At 34.4% G+C, this 16516-nt stretch overlaps 1 pseudogene; it reads left to right on the forward strand.

Annotated features, from left to right (window-relative positions):
- The first annotated feature begins 1603 nt into the window (after window positions 1-1603).
- On the forward strand, window positions 1604-12066 carry LOC142643091 (protein CHROMATIN REMODELING 35-like; annotated as a pseudogene).
- The last annotated feature ends 4450 nt before the right edge of the window (window positions 12067-16516 follow it).

Below are 16516 nucleotides of genomic sequence, written 5' to 3' on the forward strand. Positions count from 1 at the left end.
AGATTTTGCTAATTGAAACTTGAAGACACAGACTTCTCTACACAACGCAACAGAATCTCTCAGAAAAACAGAGAAGGAAGAAAGTTGTGAGTTTTTATACATTTTTTTTGTTTTGATTTCTTTAAAATTTTCATAATAATGTAATAAGGCTATATGTTTTTTTTTTGGGTGTAATATGGAATAGATAAAAATGATAATATATTTAATGTAGTTTTGATTTAAGCATGTTAAGTTTTTGTTCTTTCCTTCTTTGTCAAGAAAGAATTTATAATATTATATTGACTCTTTTTATTGATTTATTGAATAGTGAGCTATGGACCCAGATATTAATTATCCAAGTTCAGCTCCAGGCAAGTTATTACAAAAACCCATTTGGCTTTATAGGTTTATTATAATAGATTGTTGGGTTCCTTTTAGTTTTGTCTATTTTGGATTTCTGGTTATGTACATTTTGGTTTTTTTTTTTATCATGTTATATGTTATCTAGCTACTGTGTGTATGAGCATTTTTTTTACCTTTTATTTTCTTAAGTATGTCGCATTTTGTACATGTAGAAGAAAGTTGGTTTAAGGCCATGTTTTTCTAGGAGAAAACTATTTCCTGGGAAAAAAAAGAGATTTGCAAAAGAAAATTGGGTAATGCCGTCTATCAATTGCTAAAAGTGGGAGGCTTGTGCTATAGCTGTGACTTTCGTTATAGCCCAGTGAGCTTTAACTCAAATGATATTTTTGTTTTGATAAGAATGTGGAGAGTGAGGTCGTGAGTTCAAAACTCATAGAATGTGTGGAAAGTAAGTTTGTGAGTTTAGTACGCACTGAGTGTGAGTAACTTACTAATCAAATAATTTTCTGCATCCCCCCTCCCCTCCCCTCCCCACAAAAAAAGAAAGAAAAGAAAGCGAGATGAGTAGGATCTCTGAGAGTATCCCTTTACAGGAAGATTTTTCTCAAACTATATATTAAATTAAATTGAATGCAGCTAATTGAGTTTTCATTGGTCATGAGTTGAGAGAAATTTAAGGCTCTATTGTCATTAAAGTTATATTTTGCAGTCAACCTTTGTATGATTAACAGGCGTCTACAACATGCTCTACCACTTATGCTGGCAAATTGTTTGTATATTGTCTTGTGGGATATGTTTGAAACTCCGCAGCTCTGTGTACATGTTTGATAATGCAGCACATCAGATACAATGATGAAATTGCAATTTTCACAAAAATCGTTTCAGCCGTATGTACATTGTAACTTACCAAATAAATTTTATGTATGTTGTAAATCTGCAATCATTGCTGTGCTTTGATATACACTCTCTATTGTTGTTAATTATGACATGTATATAAAACTTGCGTTTTAGGAACTTTCTAGTTATGGCAAAGGTGTTTATGCTGGTCCAAATTTATATTGACATTGGTTTCTTTTGTTTATGATGTACTGGGACTTGTTATGATGAAGTCTTATGAACTTTTTTGGTTCCAAAATGCTTCTATTTGATTGCTTCTGTTGGTGTTGAGCTTCTAAAATTCTGATGATTTGATTATCAGGGGAAAAAAATTCTGATGATTTTTATGTTGAAAATAGAGTTGCATTCCCAGGTATACAAAAGAATGAAAATTAGTTCTGAAGGAGGAGATTATGGCCACAGATCATATCCTGTTACTAAGCATGATAATTTCAAACACAAGCAACAACAGGCCACATCAAGAATTCTTAATGATTCGGAACCATCTGCCACTCCCAATTTGGTGCAAGTGTTGGATACAAGTATGTTTGGAAGTGTGGGGAAAGAAATAGAGGCCCTTTGTGCACGAAGGTCACAATTGCTGAAACATGATGTTGCAAGAAATCCTAGGCTTCCCTTTACACGTTCAAATGTGTCAAACAACCAGAGTAAAGAGCCTGGTAAGTTAGTGAATCAGAAGGCCACTCATCTCACACATAAAAATATCATTGATGTAGAGGATGACTGTATGTTGATTGATGCCCCTGCAGTAGTTCCAGCTGTTGTAGATCTTAGTTCAGATGATGAAGACAGTGAACATCAGAGGCGTTCTAATATATATCAGAAGGTTGTGTTGGAACCTGTCGGAAAACTTCTTGCGAAGGATTCCATGGTAAGTTTTTCCTGCACATGTAACTTATACTTGCATGCCTGACAGTGCAGCACTGTAAGGGCTTCTCTACCAAGGTGTTTGTACTAGAGACCTGGGATTATGTCCTGCTTTCACTAGGGCTGATAAAGTTTATTGTAAGTATGGGGTAAGGCTACTTTTGTTTGTGTAATGATTGCTGGCTAATGACCTAAAAGAAATACAAGGGGTCTAAACTTATCAGCTAAAGAGTTACCTTGTTTAACATGTGCTCAAAGCAAGTTGACAGACTTATATAACTGACTGTGGAATGCCTGTGTTGAACTAGGAAGATCTTTATTACTTATGCTGAACTAATATATTCTTGCATTTAAGTATCCTTTGCTTCATTGTTCATTGTCCTCGCTAATTGTTTTTCATTGCCTTATATTAAATGGTGCTGTTATGATTTTTGGTTCAGAATATTCAAAAGAGCAAAGTTGTAAAGGAACAAGTAAAAAGCATGAATGGAAAAGTTGATATTAATAAGTTTCACGCAGAAGATGATGTAGAGGTTGAAGAAGATAGTCACCAGCCATTTCAGGAAAAAGAAAGTAATTATGAAACTAATACTGTAGACCATAGCCTGAAAGATATACAAAGAAAAGCTCTGAGCAAAGAGGTACGAAACGTGTCTTATAAAGTTGATAAAAAAGATGAATATGATGGCTCTGGAGATGATGAGGTGATTGAGAATGACAATCATCAAATTCATCAAAAAGAGGAACATAATCTTCAAACACATGCTGAAGACAATGGTCTGGAGAATACATGCAAGAAGATGGCAGTCACATCAGAATTTTCCGAGGTATCTGTGTTTGATGTTATTCTTTGTATTAAGAGTTTTCATGTCATTTATTCATTAATCTTGCTTCTCAAAACAAATAGACTAGTGCGGCTTCCTTTTTCTGTAAAAATAGCCTCCATTTTCTTTCCTTTAATAACTTAGGTTTGAAGTTCTGCAAATGTTTTGTGATCTCTTTTTTGCTACCTTCCTTTTTAAACCATTGCTGGCTAATGACCAAATACCAAATATAGCGCAGGTGGTCTAAACTTATCAGCTGAAGAGTTACCTAAACATGCGTTCAAAGCAAACTGACCAACTTATATTTCTTTGTGGAATGCCTGCATTAGATTATGAAGATCATTATTACTATGCCAAACTATTATATTTTTGCTTTTAATTTCCTTTGCCCTGTTATTCCTGTCCTATCCATATTTTTCTTTGCGGCATATTATTTATTTGCGTGATTATGATACTTTTTGGTTCAGGATCTTCTATAGAGCAAAGTTGTAAAGGAACAAGTAGAAAGCATGATTAGTAAAGTTTGATATTAGGACAGATAAAGTGGCAATTTTGGTGAGAATGTAATGATTGAGAAAGACAGTCTCTGGTTATTTCAGGAAAAAGAAAGTAATTATGAAACTTATACTGTAGATCATAGGCCGGAAGATATACGAAGTATTGCTCCAAGAAAAGAGGTGAGAAATGTGGTTGATGAAATTGATCAGGATAGATAAAAGGTACGTATGTTGGCTCAGGAGATGATATGGTAATTGAGGAAGACAATCACCAAACTCATCAGAAAGAGGAACATAATCTTTAAATGGATGCTGAAGATTATGGCTTGGCAAATATATGCAAGAGGATGACAATTGCACTAGAATGTCCTAAAATGTCTGTGTTTGACTTGTTATTCATGATATTAAGACTTTTCAAGTCATGTATTCATTAATCTTGCTTCTTAAAACATATAGACTAGTGCGGCTGCCATTTCCTGTAAATATTGCCTCCATTTTTTTTGCTTTGATAACTTTCTGAAGAGTTATGGTTGGCCACCTGATGCAAGGAGCACCAGAATTATTTCATAATTTTTTCTTTCAAATTTCCTTTGAGATACAAGATTTTATTTTTTGAATTAGTTTTCTTTTAAAATTTGGTTGTTACTGTTGGTTAGGATTTTATGGGGTTATGTTTTATGTTTGAATTACTTTCCCTATTGATGTACTCTTTGAAAGCCTACTTAAAAAAAAGGCTCCAATAAACATGTAAGGGAGACTTGATGACATGAAATTTTGAATTGGAAAATTTCCAATTGCTGGGTGCTGATTCCACCTTGGTGGGTTTTATCATTTTCCTTTTGGTCAGTTTTCTCCTTTATCCCCCATTTGATATTGTCCGTCATCACTACTCCTAACCATTGCAGGCTAAGTACCATATAAAAAATAGTGCAGGGGGTCTAAACTTAAACTTATCAGCTGAACAATCACCTTGTTTAAGATGCGTTCATAGCAAGTGATAGGTAACTCACAATGTGGAATCCCTTTGTTGAATTAGGAAGATCATTATTACTTGTGCTAAAACTAAAATATTCTTGCTTTTGAGTTTGTTTTGCACTATTATTCTTTTTTTTTTCTTTGCTTCATTGTAATTGGCATAATTATTATATTCTGGTTCAGGATATTCTAAGGAGCAAAGCTGTAAGGGATAAAGTGGAAAGCATAAATGGTAAATTTGATATTATGATAGATAAAGGTGGAAACTCTGGTGCAGAAGATGTAGTGGTTGAGGAAAACAGTCACCAGTCATTTCAGGAGAAAGAAAGTAATTATGAAACTAATAATGTAAATGATAGGCTGGAATATAATCAAAGCAAAGCTCCCAGCAAAAAGGTAAGAAATGTTACTGATGAAATTGATATGAGGATAGATAAAGATATATATGATGGCTCAGGAGAGGATATGGTGATTGACGAAGAGAATTACCATTCTCCTCAGAAAGAGGAACATAACCTTCAAACAGATGCTGAGGATGATGGTCTGGTGAATATGTGGAATGGGGTGATTGTCGCATTACAATGTCCTAAGGTATCTGCATTAGATTTGTTATACATCCGATTAAGAGTTTTCATGTAATTTATTTATTCATCTTGCTTCTTAAAACATATAGACTAGTGTGGCTGCCATTTTCTGTTAGATTGCCTCCTTTTTCTATGCTTTGATATGCAGTTTTGCAAATGCCTGGAATTTTTTAGTGTTTTTGCAATATTATTTGAGGATGACCCTGACATGCTAGTTTAGGTTCTACTATTGATTAGTAAGCATTTGCAGAAAATTAAGGGAATACATTAATGAATTGGATTATTATTATTTCTGTTATGCTATGATTTGGAACTAGTCACCATCAGAAGTTTGACTTTAGTTTAAAGAGTGTAGTGGTTCTGGTAGGGATAAATGAAAGAAGATGATTTGGCTCGTTTAAAGACTGCAGTGGTTCTTGTAGGTATAAATGTAAGAAGATGATTTGGCTCATTAGGCATAGGAATGGTTCAAAGGTGATCTCCACCGTTGGTTCTTGTAGTGGTTCCTCCAAAGGATAGTTATTGTAGGTATAAATGAAAGGAGAGAATTTGGCTCATCCAAAAGATTGTTTGGTTACATGGGCTTGTTATTGTTAAAAATTAACGCTAACTCTCTTGTCTCTAGAAATTTCTAGAGTTCCACTCAATTTGCTTCTCTCCAGAATTCTCTAGAAATTTCTAGAATTCCTCATAGAATCTCTTTCTCTAGAATTATCTAGAGTTTATCTCAACCTCTCTCTCATTCTTTAGAACATTCTCTTAGGTTCCAGATTTCTCTATGAGATGTCCTTCTAGAATCTTCTATGTAGAAGTGAAATACAACCACATGTTTATAGAATAGTCTAGAAGGTTGGAGAATGGCATTAGTTTAATGCCAATAAAAAGGAAGATCTAGAAGCTTCAAGTTGGTTCCCTAACCAACATACACTTAGTATAAATAGATGTGGTGAGGTGTGAAGAGAAGTGAAGTGGAGTGAGAGACTCCTAGAGAAGTGGAGTGTGAGAGACTCCTAGAGAAGTGAAGTAGAGTGTAAAGTGAAGTAGAGAGTGTGAGACTCCTAGAGTTGTGAAGTGAGTGAGTGTCATAAAGCACCAAGTGAGAGGTGTGAAGTTGTATGTAAGGTGAAGTGTGTGTAGGTGTCTAGAGAGTTGGTGTGTGTCTTGTAATAGTATTAGTGCTTGTAAAGTGTTGTAATTCAAAGAGTTAAGTCTCAATAAAAGCTCTCTTGTTCAGTCTTTTGTTCAACAATCTAGTGTCAAAGCTTTCGCTAACTCAACAGTTATGCCCACAATACTTGCAACTTCCAAGATCACCTAGGATCAAGAACTATCTCATATATAAAATGTTTAAATTTTGGACATTGTAGGCCTTCTTGAGTTTGAGATTGTAATTCTTTCGAGTTGTCCAATACGTATATTGTGTATTTGATCTATTCTCTCTTTTGAATAAAATTATTTTATTCATAAAAAAATATGAAACACCATTTTACATCATTCATTTTCCAGTCATATTTTAAAATTGTCATCCAATGTGCTCATGCTATTTCATAATTCATTTACTATCCAGTACATTCATGTTGATAGAACTGATGGTGTAATTATTCAACAAGTTTATTATTGTATTTTACTTATTAAAAACAATTTCAATAACAATTGCTATTATATTCCTAAACTCAAAAGATTATAAAATAATTAAATAAATAAGGGACACCAACTTGTCTGCTGATTTTATTAGATGCATTAAAAATGAAGGTCTTTTGCAATCTTAATGGTTAACATTAAAATTTATCTCATTAAGAAAAATGACAAAATTCCTAATATATCACAGGTTCTTCTAAGTCATTTCTACCTTGCACAAGCACATTTCTTCCGAAGCATGAATACTTCCCTAAAGGAGACCCTTTTATATTTGATGCATGTGGATATGAATGAGATGCATGTTGGATGCATGCCATATAGAGATATAATCCTAAGTTGAAAAACCATCTAGAAGGTATCTAGATTAAGCTTTAAGCTTATTTCTGATATGCATGCATTCAAAGACTAATTTTTTTTTTTTCCCTTTAAAAAGACTTTTTTTTTTCTCAAACGAATCCATTTCCCACCCCTTTATTTTTTTGCGAACATTTTGAATTTGAGGTATGTTTTCTCCATTTGAAGCCACCTTCTTCTTCTTCTTTTTTTTATTTTTTATAATTCAATTGCTACTACAAGTGGGTGGCTAAACCTGAGGTTCTCCTCATAAAGGAGACCAAACACTGCTGATGCTTCTGAATTACAAGTTCTTTGGTGTGAAGGTTTATGTTCATGTAATTATTTGAATTACATGAAAATATTTCATCCCCCATCACATACTCGGGGGGAGGGGGGGGGGGGAGTTTGTTCACAAAAATTCCCTTTCTTTAATTTATTATTTAAAGAAAGGGAATTTTTGTGAACCAGACCATTTCTTTCTAGTTTTTTTCTAAAATTATTATTTAATTTTAATTGTTTCCAACAGTTGGGGGGTGAACCCTGATTATCCTTGTAAAGGAGACCAGGCAATGCTACTGAAATTCAAGGCTCTTGATGTGAAGGTTATTATTCATGTAATCATTTGAATTACAAGAAATATTCCTGATTTTTGTGTGAATCAAACAACAGAAATTTTGGGTTGCAACATGCCTCAAATGCATGAGTTTTGTAGTTTGCTGTATCAAATGTTGTTTCTAACCATAGTTTTTTCTCAGCATGAGTTGATGGTTCGAATTAATTTTATACAATTGTAAGCTGGAGTTCATTCATTCACTATGATGACAAAATATAGTGCAATCTAAGGCCAAAAACATTTTATGCTTTTTAATAGTGATGTGAACATTTTTACCATGCATTATCTGATGCCCAAAAACATTTTATGCTTTTCATTAGTGAAGCGAACATTTTTACCATGAATGTGTCTTTTGCAACATGAGAATGTAATGCAATGCCTCTAGCAAGCAACAGTTTTGGTGCGAATAAGTTTAGTGTATCAGTGAAGTGTATACGTACAATATGTAATGCAATGATGTTTCTAGTCTTTGCATTTCCTTGACATTAGAAGTTGCTCATGTGGGATCTTTAAATGCATTGTCTTTGATAGAGCAGCACTGTTATGGTTTGTTTTGACATGGGATTAGCACTTCTGCTCAAGCCTGATGACCTGGTCCAATAATAATAGTCTCCTGGAGCCTTACTAGACTATCTGTTTGACCATCCCGCACAGAATATTTTAATTCTTAACCTGTGTCGGAATGTTAATTTTGTGGCTGGGTGTGTGTGTTTGTCAATGATTTGGTTCTGTTTTCTATTTCTGTTCCCCTTTTTCCCTGGGAAGGGTTTTTATTTCTGTATGTTTTCTTTTCTTAGTTTATATCAACTATGTGAAATATGATTTATAAGTTACTATTCTTTCAATTTGTGTTCTTCTGTAATTAATTTCATGAAATTTCATCTCATTGTCAATATGCTGGGTGTTATTTTATTTTCAGTTTGGGTGCTTCAGTTTAGGTGTTACCATCTGCAAATTTAATGGTCAGAATCAGCAAAAGGACATTATTTTTTTGTTCCTAGAATTTCATAATTAGTGCAATTTATTGTTCTAATGACATATCTATCCTCTTCTTTCATTATTGGTAGGACTATCATGTTCCACTTAGTAACCATGCAAAAGGCAGAGCTCAGTCACTTTGTTACCCTGCAAAAGGTGGAGCTCAACCACATAGTTCCCCTGCAAAAGGTGGAACTCAACAAGAAGAAGAAAGAGGTGAACTTGAAATCAAGAAAGAAAAAGGTGTTTATGTTGGCGTAGTAGATGAAGACAATTATCAAACTGAAACTGAAAATGATGAGCTGCAAGATATTTGGAAGGAGATGTCAATGGCATTGGAATGTTCAAAGGTACAATTATGTATAATCATTCTTGTTAGAAGTATTGGTTAAATGATTAAATTTATTGTATCTGAATAGCTTGAGCTTTTTGGGACAATAGGTAATTTAACATGATATCAAAGCAAGAGGTCTAATTTAACATTAATCCAAGTTATTTTCTTCTATTAAACCTTTCTTCCTGTAATTTTTTCTCAGCTATCTTTGCATTGCATAAGCTCTTTTCTAGTTTGTCTTTACATTTATATTTTACTTTTAAATTGTTTTCTTGGGGTGGGGGGTAATTTTGGAACAAGAACTTCACTAAAATTCAGCTCATTTATTATGAATGGAAATTTCCGCACAAGCTGAGGTAATATTACTCATATCCAATCATGAGAATCTAGGTTTCACTTTGAGGTGTATGCTTGGCATTACCAAAAACTAGAAAATAGCCGCATGGTTGTCTACCTTATTAATTTAATAGACTGGAAAACACTTTTTTGCTTATGGGAAATAGTTATAAACTTATAAATGACTGTTCATTATTGACTCTAATATTTCATTAATCTTTTGTTGGTTCACTAGAATTTTGCTCTAGATCCTTCATCTGATGTAGAAGTGAAAGAAAGTGAGGAGGACTGTGATCATTCTTTTGTTTTAAAGGATGATCTTGGTTATCTTTGTCGCATTTGCGGGGTTATTGACAGAGGAATTGAGACCATATTTGAGTTCCAATACAATAAGGTGAGATTTTTCTGTTGGTGTATTTATTCAATTTTTATATTACTGTACTCCTTTTGTTTGCTAATTTGGCTGCACCAGCTCTGTGTGCATGGAATTAGAATTAAAATTGCAATTAAATGTTCTAACTGGTGCCCTTTTTTTTTGTTAATATCTAAATACTAGCGTTATAGTTGCTGTTATTTTTATGATAAAAGTTGATCTGTTAATTGATGCTTGATATTATTGACTTCTGGTTCTGAAATTAAAACCATCAGTAATAAATGGATATGCTTGAGTCCAAATTTGGATATTTTGATGCCTTGTTAACTAATGTCTTTTTTTGGTAATCCAATAGCCTTTCTGATCATTATTTCCATTTTATTTCAGTACAAAAGGAGTAATCGAACATACATTTCTGATTCTTGGAATGGCAAAGACAGAGACTCAACTGAGATGGTTGGAGTTAAATTTTCTAAAGATGATCTGACAGTAACTGATATCTCTGCCCATCCAAGGCATATGAAGCAAATGAAACTTCATCAGGAGGAGGGTTTCAATTTTCTTGTTAGCAACTTGGTGGGTGATAATCCTGGGGGCTGTATCTTGGCTCATGCTCCTGGATCCGGAAAGACATTTATGATAATCAGTTTTATGCAAAGTTTCCTGGGAAAATATCCACAGGCTAGACCACTGGTTGTGCTTCCTAAAGGAATCTTGGCAACATGGAAAAAGGAGTTCAAGACATGGCAAGTAGAGGATATTCCACTGTATGATTTTTACACTGCTAAAGCAGAAAATCGATCTCAGCAACTGGAGGTGTTGCATAAGTGGGTAGAGCATAAGAGTATCCTATTTCTTGGTTACAAACAATTTTCAACTATTGTTTGTGATGATGGAAACAGCGAGATCTCTACTTCATGTCAAGAGATACTTCTTAATGTTCCTTCAATTCTTATTCTGGATGAAGGGCACACTCCGAGAAATGAGAACACTGACGTGTTGCAGTCCCTTGCAAAAGTTCAGACACCTAGAAAGGTTGTACTGTCAGGAACCCTCTACCAAAATCACGTCAAAGAAGTGTTCAACATCATCAATCTTGTTCGACCTAAGTTTCTGCGAATGGAAACCTCTCGGTCTCTTGTGAAGCGTATCATGAGTAGAGTAGATATACCAGGTGCAAGAAAGCAGTTCAAAGCAGGTTCTGATTCAGCCTTTTATGACTTGGTTGAGCACACTTTACAGAAGGACCAAGACTTTAGAAGGAAAGTGACAGTCATACAAGATCTGCGTGAGATGACTAGCAAGATCCTTCACTACTATAAAGGGGATTTCCTAGATGAGCTTCCTGGTCTTGTTGACTATACTGTAATACTGAATCTTAGTTCAAGACAGAAGCTTGAAGTTCAGAAATTAAAGAAGATGGCAAGGAATTTCAAGATAAGCTCTGTTGGGAGTGCTGTCTATCTTCACCCAAAACTGAATTCTTTCTCAGAGAATCAGTCCACATCTGATCATATGGTGGATGAGATGATAGGGAAGTTAGATGTGAGTGAGGGAGTGAAAGCAAAATTCTTTCTCAATATGCTTAGCTTATGTGAATCTGCTGGAGAGAAGCTACTGGTTTTCAGTCAGTATCTCCTACCCTTAAAATTTCTGGAGAGATTAGCAGTGAAAATGAAAGGTTGGAGTCGTGGAAGAGAACTCTTTGTGATTACAGGTGATTCAAGTTCTGACCATCGCGAATGGTCCATGGAGCAGTTCAACAATTCCCCTGATGCCAAAGTGTTCTTTGGCTCAATCAAGGCATGCGGGGAGGGTATTTCTTTGGTTGGGGCATCCCGTGTTATAATAATGGACATTCATCTGAATCCTTCAGTGACCCGCCAAGCTATAGGTCGTGCATTTCGACCAGGTCAAAAGAAGAAAGTGTTTGTATATAGATTGGTGGCAGCTGATTCACTTGAGGAGGAAGATCACAGCATTTGCTTCAAGAAGGAATTAATTTCGAAGACGTGGTTCGAATGGGATGAGCATTGTGGTTATCGGGATTTTGAAGTGGAGACTATTGATGTGAAAGAGTGTGGTGATCTCTTCTTGGAAAGTCCACAGTTAGGGGAAGATGTAAGGGTTCTATACAAAAGGTTTGTATGCACATTCATCCTTGCCCACTGTCCTGATCCATACATGAATACAAAATAGTTCTGTTCTAACTTTTGTTCTATATATTTTTCAGGTAGATCCTAGCAGCATTCTAGGTCTGAGCACTGGAGTAGGCTCAAGTATTTCTTACTTTCGATCTGCCTGAGTAAGAATCTTTATCTGTTTATACTTAGTTTGTGTATGCTGGCTCATGAACTTAAATGTAGTTTTTGAAACTAACAACAGTTTTTTATGCTTTTTCAGTAATCCATTTTAAATTGCATTTTCTGGTTTTTCTTTCTTTGCTAAGGAAGCACCTGTATAAGCATAATCTCTCCAATGGAGTCTTTGATTATGTCCAGTCAAATGCTTAATGGCATGGGACATTTTCCTTATTGCTCTTAGTTTATGTAACATGTCTTTGTACAGGCAGTTTTCCATTACTGTTACTAGAATCAGTCTGTAATAAATGTCTGTTTACAAGGGGGTTTTTTTTTTAATGTTTTTTTACTGCATGTGTTCATTATTAGTTATTTTATAATACACATTATGATCTTTGGAAAATTATTTTTGATTATGTATTATATTTCACTAAAATAATGAAGACAAAAAATTGTAATCCAATATATCTATAAGTAACCATAACTAATTAGACCCTAAAAATGCCATGCCTATTGTTTTTTTTTTTTAAATCAGGTGTAGATGTATATTTGGTTTTTAAATTTGACATTTTTAATATAAAACTTCTTATTATTTCTTTTTACTCTTTTTAGAAGTACTTCTTAAATAGAAAAAATGTGAACTTTTGAAGGCTAAAAATTTAAGATTTAAGGTTTATAATTTTTAATTTGTAAAACACTAAATATACATGTCAAGTGACTTAAAAATAATACAACAATTGAATAAGGAAATATAAAATTCTACTATTTCATAATAGAATCTCAAAAAAAAAAAAAAGCTAGAAATTTTTTTATATAACTGAAATAAAATGCAAGAAGAAAATCAATCTTCAACATCCACTATGCCACCAAAAAAAAAAAAAAGCCACAAACTTTTTACACAAGTGAAATAAAATTCAAGAAAATAAAACTTGCAACCTCCACTATTCGCAGATGCGACTGCGGCATGTGGGACAAGTATTCTGCCTCATCAACCAAGGAAGAATGCAAGACTCGTGATAAAAATGTGAGCAGTCCGTGGTAACGATCGTGGACCCAACTGTTGAAGAAAAATCCTCTAAACACACAGAGCAAGTGCCAAAATCCTCACCAGCATCTTCATCATTATCAGTCCCTAACTTTTCAATGTCAAGGAGTTCTACCTCGGCTGCAATGGAATAGCCAAAAGGGTGTGCCTTGGTCAGCAAGTCTGTTGCCTGGGACGCAATGTGGAGAGCCATGAAGTGGTTGATCTGAGGATCAACGTAGAGGTGCATTGCGAGAGTGTTCGAGACCTCTTGTAAAAGGTAGGCATGGTGGTAATTAGCCGGCAACGAGAGTAGCTGGGTTGGAACTTGGAGAGAAAACAGATGCTCGGAAATAGTTCGAATGTCTACGTCCAAGTGTACAGCGCCGTGGAGGTCCCGGTGGCCTTTTTGATACCTTGTGTGGTAAGAAACTTGGAGGGTTCCTGTGGTTTCCAACGCTATGCTTTTTCCTTTCCTGTATTTAATGTTAACAACTTGATCGGTGATAGCCATTGATGGTGTAGACAAAACAACTGAGTTATGAGAGTTAGAGAAAGAGAGAGAGAGAGACAATATGTATTTGATGGTGTAGACAAAACAAGTAATGAGAGGTGAGAGAGACTAATGTGGCTAGATATGTATTTATAGAATTCTCCTACTTTCCTAAAGACTAACGGAAAAGTTAATCCTTGCAGTTTCCGGATTGTGATTTCCACCGACTTACTAGGAATTTTGTGAATTAAAAAAAATAATTTTACTAATCAATATTAACCAAACTAATATAGATAATCAACTATCATGTTCAAGAATAAAAATTTAAAGAACAAAGGTTTAGGTAATGCATTGTAATACATTTTGATTTTGGTGTAAATTAAGAAAGTGATATAGATTATTCGGCGAGTGGACATTTGAAAGATTAGGTGAGTAATGTTGATAATCTATCATGTAGAATATTGGTTTACAAAAATTAAAGCATCAAAACAAATTTTTTTTCCCAAAACAGTTTATGGTTTTCAATTTGTTAAGTTTTTGTTGATACTAGATATATAAAATATTGGAGACCTTTTTGGAAGTGAGGAAAAATAGTACATAAAACTTTTTTTTTAACCACTTATTATTATACAATCTTGAAAAATGCTAAAAGTCCTACAAATTTTACCACATAAAATTTACAAATTGATGTGCAAAGAAATGTAATTGGTGGACTTTCTCTTCTTTTTTCTTTTTTTTTTGAAAAAGGCTTAAACTTCATTCAACTATAAAATAGAGTCAAAGTACAAGGCTTCAAGGATTGGGGGTGGGGACTCCTCCAACCATACAACCTCATCAGAAACATCTCCAGCAAAGCGGGCTAAACTATGTGCTGCAGAATTAGCACTCCGTTTGACAGTACTGACAGTGAACTTCCGCAGCCCAGCAGCAAGACATTGTCTGTCCCCATAGATATGACCAAGGCAAGAGCTGTTTACTCGTGAGAAGGAAATAGAATTCATTACACTTGCATTATCCCCTTCAAGCACCAACTCTGAAAGTGCATAATAAATGAATGTTTGATTTTTTTTTTTTTTTTTTTATTTGTGACACCAAAATTTGTAATATATCTAACATCATTATACCATTGAGGGCATCATTATATATATTTGAATGTAGCCCAAAATTTGTAATCTCTCATATTTGAACGTAACCCATAAATTTCTCCCTTGTGCATTTGTAATGTATCCTCCTCTTCTTAATGGTTCATCAATCTACGACCCTGACCCACATAATAGCTTGATCTGCTTCCCATGATTGTGTCAACTTCAATAACTCTACCCAACAGCCTGCTACCAATGTCTTTTCCAGTTTCATCAATTATATTCTCAAAGGGTAAGCCCCACACTACCGTAAAGGAGAGGGAATGAAGGTAATATTTGCTATTGTTAGCCCTCTTCTCCACAGCAAAGGAGTAGATTTTTTTTTCCTCTTTCTTTTTTTTTTAATATCACCTTTAATATTTTTTTCTCTTGTTTTTTTTTTTTTTGGAATCTAACCGATTTTCTCACTCTTCACATTTCTCTATCCCTACTTTTCTTTTGGCCTTTTGATCATATTTTGTGAAATTTGAATACTTATAATAACGTGTTATGGAGTAAGGTGAAAGGTTAAATGAAAATCTATTTATACAAAACTTCGAAATCTTAATGCTATCTGGCATGAAAATCTAACATGAAATAGAGAAAACATTTCATTTATGAAATTAATGAATTTACAAGTGGAAGTTGGAAAAAGGGGTAATTATAAAATACTCCTAAAGCTAAAAAAATAAAAAGCTAAAAACTTTTTATAGAACTGAAATAAAATGTAAGAAGAAGATCAATCTTCAACATTATCCACTATGGCTCGAAGAAAAAAAAGCTAGAAACTTTTTATACAACTGAAAAAAAATTCAAGAAATTAAAACTTCAACATCCACTGTTCGACGACGCGACGGCGGCATGTGGGACAAGAATTCTGCCTCTTTAGCCAAGGAAGTAAGCAAGAAGCGTGATAAAAATGTGAGCAGTCCGTCACCACCATCTTTGACCCAACTGTTGAAGAAAAATCCTCTAAACACACAGAGCAAGTACCATAATCCACATCTTCATCTTCATCTTCATCGTCATCGTTATCGGTCAATCGAAGGAGTTCCAGCTCGGCCTTAATGGAATAGCCAAAAGGGTGTGTCTTGGTCATAAAGTTTGTTGCATGGGACGCTATCTGGAGAGTCACGGAGTGGTTTATCTGAGGATCAATAATGAGGTGCGTTGCGAGGAGGGTCGATGAGACCTCGTGTAAAAGGTAGGCATGGTGGTAAGCCGGCAACGAGAGTAGCTCAGTAGGAGCTCGGATTGAAAACAATGGCCTGGAACGAGTTCCAATGTCTACGTCCAGGTGTAGAACGCCGTCAAGGTCCCGGTGGACTTTCTGATATATAGAGTGATAAGAAACTAGGAGCTTTCCTGAGACTTCTGTGCTTCTTCCTTCCTTGAATTTAACCTTAACAACTTCGGTAATAGCCATTGATCATGTGTAGACAAAAACAACTGAGAGTGATTTAAGTGAGAGACTAAACTGCTACATATCATGTATTTATAGAATTCTCCAACTTTCCTAAATTCTTACGGAAAAGCTAATCCTTTTACTTCCCGGATTATGATTTCCACCGACTTACTAGGCACTAGAAGTCTAGAACTTGGGCTCTAGGAAAGCTGTTGTAATCAATATTAACCGAAGCAAAGTTTAATTCATATAAATAATCAAACATCATAGTTCACGAATATTTTTTAATATATATATATATATATATATATATATATATATATATATTATTCTATTTGAACAAAGGTTTATTTTAGGTTAGATAAGGTGATGCGTTGTAATAAAATTTTGATTTTGGTGTTAAGAAAGTGATATAGATTGTTTGGTGTGTGGCCCATGTGAAAGATTATGTGAGTAATGTTGACAATCTATCATGTAAAATATTGGTTTACAAATATTAAAGCATCAAAACAAAAATTTTCCCCCCAAAAGAGTTTATTGTTTACAATTGTGCTGAGTTTTTGTTGGTACTAGATATAT

This window comes from Castanea sativa, chromosome 7 (assembly GCF_040712315.1).
Source record: "Castanea sativa cultivar Marrone di Chiusa Pesio chromosome 7, ASM4071231v1".
NCBI lineage: Eukaryota > Viridiplantae > Streptophyta > Magnoliopsida > Fagales > Fagaceae > Castanea > Castanea sativa.